The sequence below is a fragment of the Equus przewalskii genome, chromosome 5 (genome assembly GCF_037783145.1).
Source record: "Equus przewalskii isolate Varuska chromosome 5, EquPr2, whole genome shotgun sequence".
Lineage (NCBI taxonomy): Eukaryota > Metazoa > Chordata > Mammalia > Perissodactyla > Equidae > Equus > Equus przewalskii.
The window spans coordinates 4,214,315-4,228,651 of record NC_091835.1 but is presented as its reverse complement, the minus strand read 5'-3'; the positions used below and the strand labels follow the sequence as shown (position 1 = coordinate 4,228,651).

The 14,337-nt window shown below is 35.2% G+C and overlaps 1 protein-coding gene across 7 annotated transcripts in view; it reads right to left on the bottom strand.

Moving 5' to 3' along the window:
• Positions 1-14,337, bottom strand: part of SPAG16 (sperm associated antigen 16) — a 1,020,255-nt gene that overhangs the window by 380,072 nt on the left and 625,846 nt on the right. The gene's annotated exons all lie outside the window — the stretch shown is intronic.

Here is a 14,337-nt window from a genome sequence, read left to right as displayed (position 1 = left end):
GGCATTTAGCACAGTCTCCCTTGCTTATATATTGTTCTTAACATCATATATTAGAATTTAAGGACTTAATGGTTAAAGAATATGCATATTTTTAATATGTGCAGAGCTCAATATTATCCCTTCTTCACAGTGTCAACTACGTGCTTAATTGAAAAATTAAATATAGGCCAAGTGAGCAAAACCAGAATTGTCTAAGGTTATGCTTCTGGGCCCAGACAAAAGAAAGAAAACTAAAGATGGGAATATGAACAGTGGTATGTTTGTCTATGAACGAGCATTTAGACAGCTCAATGCAGAAGTAGGAGGCACAACCAAACTTGATTTACCAAACAAATTTGCTTTAAAAGTTAACTTGATTTATCAGAGAATTAGTCTAAGACTGAAAGCATAGGTAGCAGGGACTGTTGAACAAGATACTTGATCCAAAATTGAGCCTGCCTATCTCCTGCAGGTTGCTGAGCCTTTGAAGTCCTAATACCAGTCCAATTCAGGTGAAGATGAGGCAGGCAGAGGGCGTGGCAGAAAAGTTAGGAAGTTTCCGTGCCTGAGTAGAAATAACAACAGGGTTCAGGGCCAGGTGAAAAGGAGTCTGAATATTAAGCTGCAACATCTAACATACAGTGGGAGTTCAGACTATGCTGAATGAATGAATGAATGGGTAATGAACGAAGGAAGATAGTGCATGATCAATTAACAAGACTATTATGATCTTGAAGAAATGAACTTTAGATGCTTTTCTATTTCCTCCCACTGGGATTCCCATAAAAGATAAATATACTCAGATGTCAGGATCAATTTAAAAAATGCTTTGTAACATTTTATTTTTTTTCTATTTTACCGTAAAATAAACCTAAAAATTTCTTTGATACTTTCTTAGAATTTTTTTGATACATAGGGGCAGAAAAATTGACTAGAAACTGCCTTCATTTAACTGGCATTATTAAAAAAGATAGATGCTTATATGTGTTTTATTAAACTGCTGTAGTTATATACTTGGTCTAATTTTTTTCCCCCTATTTCACAAGTTGTAATAATGCGTGGCTTAAAACCTGTTATTTTCCTCCTAAAGAAATATGAAAACTTAAGCATTACTTAATTTAAGAACAATATGAAAATAGGTGTTTGGAGGCAAGGTTTCTCTCGAACAGTGTGCATTGTTTCTGTCTTTGAAATATTCTAACACATCATTTTGTTTCTTTTGTAACTGATCTAGTATTTCATAGGTTTAAAGATAAGCTATTTCATAAGGTTTTAATTTCATCTTTTATCTAAAATATACTATAGGTTTTTTTCCCATGGATTTCAGTGTATTTCTAAGCTAAAGTACAAAGATGCGCACATTTTAAAATGTGGTCTTTTAAAATCATTATATTTAAATATATGTTAAAAAATATTTCTCTTGAAAAATAGATAAGATAGAACTGAACAGTTTATTCTTAACTAATTTAATATAAAACATGTCAGATAAAAAAACTAAAACAAATAATGAGAACAATAGAGTCCAGCCTGCCTTTTCTACTCACCGGTTCTGTGCATATTTCTGCCCCAGAGCTAATATTTGCTCATTCTAGAATGCCCTCCTGGTCCCTGGGAGGTCCAAATTCCACCCAATCTTAAAGCCTCACCTCTAGTCCTAGCTTCTCTGTGAAGTCTTCCCTTTTCACCCTGGAAGAGAGAAGGTCCTTTTCTCTGTATCCCCACGGGACTGCAAAGCCTCACTATTTTCTCTTAGTGTTTACTACTTCCTGACATGTATTCACCATTATAGTTTATTGACGTACCATACCACCATTTCTTTCAGTGCAGAAAGACAACTCCTTTTCCTCATTCTTCCTTCTAGAAAAAGCATTTGCTAATTTGATTTATCAGCATCCACGACATTAAGTAAAATTAAAATAATATTTTAATTAAAATTATTTTCAATAAATATATTATTAAAATAAATAGCAGATTCACTGGCAGGTAGGCCAATGCCTGTTGGAGGGTCATAGCCATTCACAACTCTATCCTTTCCCTGAGAAAATAGTGTACGGAAAATAGAGGGTCCTCAAAAAGTATTTGTTGAATGAATAAATGAAGAAGTGGGTCCTTTACACCCATGTCAACCAGCTATTGTTTCATATTTCTCTGTTTAACACAATGGCCTTTTCAGTACACTTTCTTTTGGAATAAAATATCTGTTGTAAAAAAAATCTATTGAACAAAACGTTTGATCAACTAAAACCTGTGACACTAGGTAACACCAGCTCTAAGTGTGTTTTTGGTGTTATTGAAAATAATTCTATAAATTATTAAATCATCTTATAAAAATAAAATGAAAGCAGTTTATAAGACTATCTCTGTGCTCAAGGATTGCCAAATATATTTGCAAAGATAAATCTAGTTTTTTGTAGTGTCAGTAGGGTTTTGATAACAATTTATGTTATTTTGCTAGAAGGCCCATATAAACCTGAATCCTGCATTGTGAATCGCTTTCTCCAAATAAAATTCCCCAAGGGGCTATACACAAGAGCGCCAAAGTCAAGTGGACAGAATCTAGAAGTTAGAATGGTGCAAAGTTCTGGTTGGATGCAAACTGGGACAATAAGAAGCCTTTCAGAGCCCGTGAGCAAAGAAAGGAAACAGAGGGAGAGGGTACCAGCACAGGACTCCCATTAGGCGGAAATCATCCTACTAATCAATTCTAGCGTGTGAAGGAGGAAAGAGAGCCAGACAAGGCAGGGCAGTGCTGCTCAGGGCAGACTGTATCTTCCAATCTTCACGAGGAGCAGTTGAACATATCAGTATAATTCTGATAAACTCCTCCTCTCATAAAGCTTTCATTCTTGTGTTTGTGTGAGATGATAAGCAGATAAATATTTAAGATATCTTATTTTGGTAAGTTCAATAAAGAAAAATGAAAATAGTGTAAGGTACTATTTAGGTAGGTAGTCAGGGAAGTCCTCTCTGATAAGATGATTCATGAACAGAGATTTGAATGAAGTGAGGGAATAAGTCATGTGGATATTTGAGGAAGTGATTTCTGATGGAGTAAGGTTGCTGAGCCATAGGCTTATTCAGAGAAGAAGTAGGGAGGCCAGTGGCATCTGGGCTGGAGTGAGGGTCTGAGAGAGTGGTAGGGGACAGGCTCAAAGATGGAGTGAGTGGCCACCTCACATAGGGCCTTAGAACCATGGTAAGGATGTGGGTTTCTCTCTCCCACTATTTGCTTCACCAAAGGTATACCTAAGGCACCTCCTCAAAACACCTGTGACCCCATGGACTATAGTTTTAAAATGGCTGACATTGATAATAAAGCAGAAGATGCTCGAACTAGGAGGATCCACTGACTGCTTCCCATGTACGAAATGATGCACTGAGTTCTGGAGATACAGCCTTGTGCGGGAGAGACAAGGTCCCCTGTGGAGCTGTTTTACTGGACTAGAGGAAGCATGGAAACTGGTGGTGCTGGAGAGTTTGTGGTGAGCTTTGCTGTCAAGTCATCCAAGTTTAAGGGACACAAAGAAGGCTATGATATTTTGTGTACCTTTTTTTTATATTGGATACATTTGTGTACGTGTACACACATATATATATACATATGCATACATGTATATATATACATACACATGCCAAGCATTTTGTTCCCATAAATCATAAATGAGGTATAGTCTTGTATGCAATGTTAATTTGAAACATATTAGGAAGAATCTCAGTAATAAGTTCTCTAATCAGCAATTAGATTTTTTAGTCAGTTGATAATATTCATGTAATTGGATTTGATAGAATAACATATCAATTATTTCAATCATATTCACTCATGCATATAATGATATAAGCAGCACTCACTTCTCCATTGGGAATTCCAGTTAGAACAGGCAGAGAGGGCTACACTGCATAGTCACAAAATCTCCCAGTGCTCAGGTCGATCTCACTCAGTTCCACTTAATCCTTTTACTTAATTATCTCTTCTATTTTGATGTGTGTGATATGGATGGGAGTTTACAATAAGCTGTATGTTTGCTCCAATGTCACTACAATGATATTACCATGATGCCCTATGCTTAGGAGCCTAAGGTAGTGTCTTTATCGTTTTCTATTCTTTGTATATTCTAAACACTGGAGGATAAAAGCAATATGTCAAGGGCTTCTTCAATTCCCTCTCTTGTCTTGGTGCACAATAAATATCGTTTACTAATGACAAACAAGTTAAATGAAAAATATAAAGCTTTGTTGATATATCAAGAAAAATGAATTTTATTTGGGGGAAGTTTGAAAATATTGACTCACAAACTCATTCTGTTTGTAGATAGTAGAGTAACTGGGGCCACGGATTCTCCCTTCATGTAATGTCGTAGGCCTTTCAAAGCACCTTCACAATAATCTTAAATGTGATTCTAATCTATGGACTATAAGAGGCTTTATAAGATTTTCAGGATGTTAAGCAGTTCTTTTGACATGGACCACCTAAACCATGGGTAGAAGTTAACAAGAAACCAAGGACAACAGTAGCAGAGTTTGGCATAAAGTGGCACTTCAGACTGGAATGAGTTACTTTTACTGTTATTATTATTATAAAGCAAACTACCCCAAACTTTCTTTTAATGAAGTCTAACTGGCTGATTCTAAACTTGTTACCTGATCTTCAAGGCAAAAATATCAAACTTTCAAGTAACCTTTAAATGATTGATATATTTAGCATTTCCAACTAATTTTATTTTTTAAATTTTTATTTATTTATCATTTTAAAGATTGGTACCTGAGCTAACATCTGTTGCCAATCTCCTTCTTCTCCCCAAAGCCCCCCAATATATAGCTGTATATTCTCTGGCTGTGCCATGTGGGACGCCGCCTCAGCATGGCTTGATGAGCAGTGCCATGTCCGCACCCAGGAGCCGAACCAGCAAAACCCTGGGCCGCTGAAGCTGAGCGCACGAACTTAACCACTCTGCCATGGGGCTGGCTTCCCATTTCCAACTAATTTTATCAAGCCTAAATCCACAAAACAAGGTACCACAATTCTTTCTTTTAAATCATAGGCAAAAAATTATACAACTAAGCCCTTATTAAAAAATCATTTTAACTTTAAAGTTTTCCATAGCAGCAACCAATATTTATTCTACATTCCATAGCATTGCTCACAAAAGCTTAGAATTTATAGACGATGTGGTTTAAAGTAAATGTTCAAGATTGCAAATTTCGTTAGGAGTTGTATTTTGCACTGTAAGAATTCCAGAGAACTATTTAAAAGTATAGTAATAATGAAAATTGTTAAAATAATAATAGTATTAAAATACACTTTTTACAACTTTTCTATGACTTACTCTTTCATGGAAAAAATTGATTGGTCTCAATTAACAAATTAAAAATAAAACAAAGAATTTATGATTTTTCTAAACTACATAGAGGTTAACTTTCAACCATCACATTTTGCTCAATCATCTTGTGCTCTTTTACTGTCAAAAGTGTTTGAGTCAAATACTTTGTTATTTTGTAATTTCAAATGAACCACACCATGCACACATACTCCCTCCTCTTTCTCTCTCTCACTCTCATACATATACACACACACACACACACACCAGAAACTATACCTTGAGGTATATTTTATTTTATTTCTTTTGTTTTTATTTCTTTGTGTTTGTTTCATTTAATGGAAGATATATTTTTTCCAAATAGTCATTTTTATAATTTCTTTTCAGAGCTAAAAAGTCCTTTGCAACTTTGTTGTAAATAAGTGTAAAGTACAAAAGCATCTTCCAACTTATTTTCAATTTCTAAGACATAATATCATGATATCTTTACTCATTAGTAAGAATGATAAAATGGAGAATGTAATTAAGACACCAGAACAACTGACTTCTCAGAGGTGTTTTGACAGCAGGGATTAGAGAATTTTGTGGGATTTTTTTTTTTTTTTTTTGAGAAAGATTAGCCCTGAGCTAACTACCGCCAATTTTCCTCTTTTTGGTGAGGAAGACTGGCCCTGAGCCAACATCTGTGCCCATCTGCCTCTACTCGATACGTGGGACGCCTACCACAGAGTGGCTTTTGCCAAGGGGTGCCATGTCCACACCCAGGATCGGAACCAGCAAACTCCGGGCAGCGGAGAAGCGGAAGATATGCACATAACTGCTGCACCACCCAGCCAGGCCCTGCAGGAGTTTTAATAAAAATGATTGCAGATAAATGGGTTAAAACATATGGATACATAGCAGCCTCATCTTTATTCTTAAAATTATTCTTTTAAAGTAATTCCTTCTTTTACTGACTTCAGAAGACAGGTTGATAATAAGCAGGTACAAATGGAATATAACGCTACCTAGACCTCTAAAGTCATTATAATAACATCATTTCTAAGAACATGTTTCTTACACTTTGGCTATAACATATATTAGTTGCTAACTTTAATATGTTCAATAGCTTGTCTATGTCTCTGTTGTAAGCTTTACAATTTCCTTAAAAAATAGCAAAAATATATAGTATTTTTGAAATGTAATGACATCAGAAACTAAAATATTAATCCAAGAAAATGGATTCCTGTATGAGTTAAATTGGTTTACTTCAAAAATTTCAGATAACCCATTTGATTATCTTGAGCATGTGCGTATGTACGTTGAGAAGGGGAATGTTGAGAATAGCTTAATTTAATCTACTATATGAACGGCATTGTACCATAGTAAAATTATTATATATAGCAAATTTGTTGTACTGTTTATATTAATATAAAATCAACCTGACCCTCTAATAAGGAGCCTCTTAAGTGAGTAAAACAAATTCAAGTCCACCTTCAAGTAATGCTATTTTCATTATTTTAATTTTACTTCCTTACCACCAGTCTCTTTCACGGTGAATTTTGTTAATTTTCCTTTAAAAGAAAGGTATTTTAAACCTCAATGTATAATATAAAACTTAAGAAATTTTTTTTAGAACCTAAACCTCAGGAAATATATATTTTGAAAATAACAGCAATGATGGAACTCCATATATTGTGAATAACTTACTTATTGGGAACACACATAAATGAAAAACTCACTTTTGGGACTACTATTGAGAAAAAGTAATGTAAATAAACACATGCTCCTTTGCAAAACAAGCTCCTTGAAAGTTATAATATTTTTTCCTCCTTACAGGCAATGCTAAGGACTTGACGAACTAGGCCCCCCCAAATTCATATGTCCACGCCCTAACCTCCAACGTGGCTGGTTGGAGTAAGGAAGTGAAAAATGCTGAATGAAGTCTTGAGGGTGTAGCTATGACCTAATAGGATCAGTTTTCTTATAAGAGACTCCAGGGAGCTTCTCCTTCTCTCTGCCCTGTGAGAACACAGACAGAAGGTAGCCATCCACAAGCTAGGAGGAGAGCCCTCGCCAGGAGCCAAATCGCCTAGAACCCAGAACTTGGCCTCCCACCTCCAGAACTGTGAGAAATAAATTTCTGTGGTTTAACCCATCCAGTCTGTGGTATTTTGTTATGACAACCCAACCAATAAACCAACACCACAATTAAAAAATAGGAAAATATCTGAGCAGACATTTTTTCCAAAGAAGATATACAGATGGCCAATAGACGCATGAAAAGATGTTTATGACTAATTATAAGGGAAATGCAAATCAAAACTACAATGAGATATTACCTCACACTCATCAGAATGGCTATAATAAAGAAGACAAGAAGTAAGTGTTGGAGAGGATGTGGCAAAAACGGAGCTCTCATGCACTGCCGATAGAAATCTATACTGGTGCAGCCACTATGGAAAACAGTATGGAGATTCTGCAAAAAATTAAGAATAGGACTACCACACGATTCAGCTATTCCACTGGTGGGTATTTATCCAAGGAACACAAAAGCATGAATGCATAAAGATATAGGCACTCCTATGTTTACTGCAGCATTATTCATATAAATCGTCAGGTTTTTTAGAGGGTTTAACATATACCATTCATTCAATGTGAAGGTAAAGAAAGTACTTAATCCAATTAGCAACATGCAGTTTTGCACTAATGAGGCAGTAGTTTTGATTGAAAAGGTACTCTCAACATATTTTTAGATTTAGAATATAAGCAACTTGATTTTTCTTGAAAATTTCTAATTAATATCTTTTAAAATTTATTAACATCATGTTTTCAATTAATAAACTAGATAAGCTTAGGGAAGAGGATGCTTATCTTAATTGTTTGCTAGTTGCCTACGATCACTACCAATTGATTTCTTTTAAATTGAAATGAAAAATGAAATGAAACATACACTAATTTGTCAATACATATATTATTTTCATTATCATCAAAAACAACCTAATTACTTTCTTGGATATCAAAAATGTATGGCATTAATATGATTAGTGTAGCAAAACTGTACTCATGCTTAATGGGAATTAGGCCAGTTCCATCAGTTTTATGAGCAAAAGGGCTAATTATGTAAGCTTAATGGATAAATGCACCCTACCATATATTCATTCAGGATATTTTCACAGCATTTACCGTGTATGACAACATATGCATGCACATATTATGTGAATTGTCTGGTTCATTCATGTTGTTGGAAGAAGGACATTTACAAATATTCCAATGTGAGGCCAGGGTGCACCTTTTCCTAAAGCACTATGCCTGCACATCCTGTTAACCAAGAGCTTACCCAGACATTTTCATCAGTGGTGTACTATTTTAGACTTTTAGCATTACCTGTCTGTCAACATTTTACTACTCTAACACTCTTTTACTGCTAAATAATTATAATCAGATTGGGTAAAGAGTGTTTTTCTTCCACGTTTTACCCACATTCAGTTCATTAAACCATGACAGTTGAGTTCAGAGTTTCAGGTCAGGAATTAACTACCCGCATCTTCTACCATCCCCGGATTTTAGGTTAAAAAAAAAAAAAATGTATAAGGCATAAGGATCAATTGGCCGTAATCTGGATGAAGAATCATTAAAAAGCTCCAATTGTTCCCCATTCACCCAAGTAGAAGGTCCTAACTCCAGCTTGGCCTCCATGGCTCTTTGTCCTCTACGTCAAAGTGCTTTACAAACTATAGTTTCCATCACGTTTCCTGTTATATCCCACACTCTAGCCAAAGTCAATCTCTCACCACCCCAAGCCATAGTAGTTCTTGCTCCCGTTAAAATCTCATGATTTTACTTCCATTTGGAGCTTTTTCTTCTCCTTTAAAACCCCACCTCAAATGGCACTACTTTAGTCAAGTCTCCCAAGCTTATTAGATAGCTGTTCCTCTGCAAGCCTCATGTAATGCTCTGCAAGCTGGTGTATATCTGACTCTTTCAATGAAAATGGCTTGTATTTGCTTCTCAACTAAGGTGTGAACACTTCAAGAGAAAGGGTAACCAGCATAAAAATAGGCAACTAAATATATATATGCTACGTACAAAAGTTAGAGTGACGATCTGCGGTTTACAAACTATTTTTATATTCATGATTTCATTTATTTCTCTTAAAGCGATCGATATTATGATTTCCATTTCCCAAAGTGGAACGTCAGTTCATAAACATCAAGAAACATGTCCAATGTGACCACCCAGCAACACTAGATAGAGCCAGGATTTAAAGCTAAGACTTTCAATTTCAAATTCATGGTTTCACATGACTTAGAAGAGAAATTTTAAAAGTAGTGAAATCATTGCCCAAAAATATAGGATTTGAATTCACTTCTTCTGAATCTAAGCCCAGTAAATCTTCTATTCTACCAGCAGAAGTCTAATATAACAGGCTTCAAAGAAAGTAGTTGATGTTTTGAAATTGTAGATAAGTCAATGGATTGAGACAGCTTTGTGGACAGCTTCATATAATGTGCTGGACATCACAGAAATAGACTACCTTTACACACTGAAATACATTAACAACTGGCCATTAAATAAATTAATCATTGATATGCCATAAAAGGAAGCACAACCACTATAAACCTCTACTATCATTTAAAGTAATGCTATTGTCCTTCAAGTTCCATAAAATTGGCCTAAATGTAGTGTATACAATGATTATACAGAGCCTCAGTGTTTAATAAAATGTGTGTAAAGCCCATAAAACGCTATACTCCTACATTATATATTTAACCTAAAATTAAGATGCTGGCTGTAATAAACGTAAAAAATTATGACAATTTATAATTATCTTATCTCCCTTTTTAATAATTATAGCAGAGCTTAGGGTAGAATTTACCTCAGTTTATTTTCACAAAAGCTTATGTAAAAGTATTTTATGGTGTCTATACATTTTTCTGTATTAAACTATTTAAAATCGACCTTAGAATTACAAAGAAGGTCTTTTTTCCCCAAAATAGCTACAGTAGTATCTGAATAATTTAAAATATTATAAATTATTTCATCCATGAGTTTAACATGTCTCTCTTTTGGTCTCTCTTTACTTTGATCTTTTTATTTACTTTTGAAATTTGGCTTTGTTGGATTTGAGGGGTTTTATTGGGTAAAATTCAAAGTGACAGAAAACCAATTCCCTGATGGATACCTAAGGAGAGAGAAATAGATTTGTCGACTTCCATATTTTATGAGTTCAACAGAAAGAAGGTGCTGATGGGAGGTTTTGTCAGACAGAAGACAGCTTGACGTGAAACGGCGGTAGGATTTAGCACACATTCTAAGTTCTTACAGTAGAGTGTGAGTAAGAATAGCTACATTAGGTATGTTGAATGATTTAACAGGTTCTAATGTAAAAATCACAATAATAATGAAAACTACTTGATTTTGCAGGCAGAAAAATTAGAACCGGATTGAACTAAGCTACTCAAAAGTTGAAACAGCCTGAGAACCTCCTGCTGAATCTAGTTAAACTTCCGGCTCAAAAGGTGAGCTCGGACGGACTCTCCCAGGGCTTCGGGTGACCTGCACAAGCTGTAAGCAGCATGGAGCCAGAAGGAAAAGGAAGGAAATAACTACTCAGGTGTGCATTTCATCTTCCCTTCATGCTTCCCTTAGTGAGCAGAGAAGAGACGTGGCCATAGTAGGTCACACACCGTATCAATCAAGATGAAACACCAGGACAGAGTGAACACAGGTAGACTCAGAAGACTGGGGGACAGGATCGAGCAGGCAGCCAAGAAGCACTTAATGAAATTCATTCAAACATTGTACAGGGTCTAAAAAAGACATTGTTATTTTCAATAATACTTATTTCTCCAATTATTAAAGAAATAAATGTATACTGTAGAAAATAAAAATCACCCTTAATCACACAGCTCAGAAAAATTTATTTGTAACATTTTGGTATATTTAAGAAAATTATTGCTCTCTCTCTTTTTCTCTCAGTTATGTTTGTATTAATTTTTTCCAAAAGGATTATATATAAATTTTTACTTCTGCTTTTATGTCTAATTTAATATTTGGGGGCATTTTTCTCATTATGAAATAAATTAATGTTTTATGATATATATAATTAAATAACACAATGTGTATAAGTATATAACTTTAATTCATTGACTTTTTTTTGCATTGTAGTTTACATCATTGTGCAATTTCAGTTGTACATTATATCTTATCCGTCACCACATAGGTGCTCCCCTTCACCCCCTGCCATCCCCCTTACCCTGGTAACCACTGACCTGTTTTCTTTGTCCATGTGCTTGTTTATATTCCATGTATGAGTGAAATGGTGTTTGTCTTTCTCAGTCTGGCTTATTTCGCTTAGCATACTTCCCTTCAGGTCCATCCGTGTTGCTGCAAACAGGATGATTTTGTCTTTTTTTCTGGCTGAGTAGTATTCCATCATATATATGTATGTATATACCACATCTTTATCTGATCATTCAGACGATGGGCACTTGGCTTGTTTCTATGTCTCGGTTATTGTGAATAGTGCTGCAATGAACATAGGGGTGAATGTGCTTCTTTGGATTGTTGGTTTCAAGTTGTTTGGGTAGATACCCAGTAGTGGGATAGCTGGATCATATGGTAGTTCTATTTTTAATTTTTTGAGGAGTCTCCATACTGTTTTCCATAGTGGCTGCACCAGTTTGCGTTCCCACTAGCAATGTATGAGGGCTCCATTCTCTCCACACCCTCTCCAACATTTGTTGTTTTTAGTCTTAGTGATTATAGCCACTTTAACGGGTATAAGGTAGTATCAGTCTTGTTTTGATTTGTATTTCCCTGATGATTAGTGATGTTGAACACCATTCAGGTGTTTATTGGCCATCTGTATGTCTTCTTTGGAAAAATGTCTGTTCATATCCACTGCCCATTTTTGATTGGGTTGTTTGTTTTTTTGTTGTTCAGTTGTATGAGTTCATTATATATTATGGTGTTAACTACTTGTTGGATATATGATTTGCAAATATTTTCTTCCAATTGGTGGGTTGTCTTTTGGTTTTGATCCTAGTTTCTTTTGCCTTGCAGAAGCTCTTTAGTCTGATGAACTCCTACTTGTTTATTTTCTCTTTTACTTCCCTTCTCTGAGAAGACATGGTATTCAAAAAGATCCTTTTAAGTTCGATGTCAAAGAGTATACTACCTATATTATCTTCCAAGAGTTTTATGGTTTCAGGACTTATCTTCAAGTCTTTGATTCATTTTGAGTTTATTTTTGTGTATGGCATGAGATAATGGTCTACTTTCATTCTTTTGTATGTGGCTGTCCAGTTTTCCCAACACCATTTATCGAAGAGACTGTCTTTTGTCCATTGTATGTTCTTAGAAGCTTTGTCAAAGATTAGCTGTCTGTATATGTGCAGTTTTATTTCTGAGCTTTCAGTTCTGTTCCATTGATCTGTGTGTCTGTTTTTTGTACCAGTACAATGCCCTTTTGGCTTTGTAGTACATTTTGAAGTCGGGGATTGTGATGCCTCCAGCTTTGTTCTTTCTTCTCAGTATTGCTTTAGCAATTCAGGGTCTTTGGTTGCCCCATATGTATTTTAGGATTCTTTGTTCTATTTCCATGAAGAATGTCACGGGGATTCTGATTGGAATTGCATTGAATCTGTAGATTGCTTTGGGTAGTATGGACATTTTAACTATGTTTATTCTTCTAATCCAAGTGCATGGAATCTCTTTCCATCTCTTTACGTCATTATCTATTTCTTTCAATAATGTCTTATAGTTTTCATTGTATAAGTCCTTCGTCTCTTTAGTTAAATTTATTCCTAGGTACTTACTGCTTTTTGTTGCAATTGTAAATGGAACTGTACTCTTGAGTTCTCTTTCTGTAAATTCATTATTAGAATACAGAAATTCAATTAATTTTTGTAAGTTGATTTTGTACCCTGCAACTTTACTGTAGTTGTTAATTATTTCTAACGGTTTTCCTATGGATTCTTTAGGGTTTTCGACATCTAAGATCATGTTGTCCACAAATAGTGAGAGTTTCACTTCTTCACTCCCTATTTGGATTCCTTTTATTCCTTTCTCTTGCATAATTGCTCTGGACAAAACTTCCAGTACTATGTTGAATAAGAGTGGGCTTAGTGGGCATCCTTGTCTTGTTCCTGTTCTCAGAGGGATGGCGTTCAGTTTTTGCCATTGAATGTGATGTTGGCTGTGAGTTTGTCACATATGGCCTTTATTATATTGAGGTAATTTCCTTCTATCCCCATTTTGTTGAGAGTTTGTATCATAAATGGCTGTTGGATCCTGTCAAATGCTTTGTCTGCATCTATTGAGATGACGTGGTTTTTATTCCTCATTTTGTTAATGTGGTGTATCGCACTGATTAATTTGCAGATGTTGAACCATCCCTGTGTCTCTGGTATAAATCCCACTTGACCATGATGTATGATCTTTTTGATGTATTGCTGTATTCGGGTTGCCAATATTTTGTTGAGGATTTTTGCATCTATGTTCATCAGCGATATTGACCTGTAGTTTTCCTTTTCTGTTTTGTCTTTGTCAGGCTTTGATATCAGAGTGATGTTGGCCTTATAGAATGTGTTAGGAAGTGTTCCATCTTCCCTACATTTTTTGGAATAGCTTGAGAAGGATAGGTATTAAATCCTCTCTGAAAGTTTGGTAGAATTCTCCAGGGAAGCCATCTGGTCCTGGGCTTTATTCTTTGGGATGCTTTTGATAACTGTTTCAATCTCTTTACTTGTGATTGGTCTATTAGATTCTCTGTTTCTTCTTGATTCAGCTTTCAGAGGTTGTAAGAGTCTAAGAATTTATCCATTTCCTCTAGATAGTCCATTTTATTGGCATACAGCTCTTCAAAGCATTCTTTTTATAATATGTTGTATTTCTGTAGTATCTGTTGTTATTTCTCCTCTTTCATTTCTAATTTTATTTATCTGAGCTTTCTCTCTTTTTTCTTTGTAAGTCTGGCTAGGGTTTTGTCAATTTCATTTATCTTCTCAAAGAACCAGCTCTTTTTTTCATTGATCCTTTCTACTGCCTTTTTTTGTTT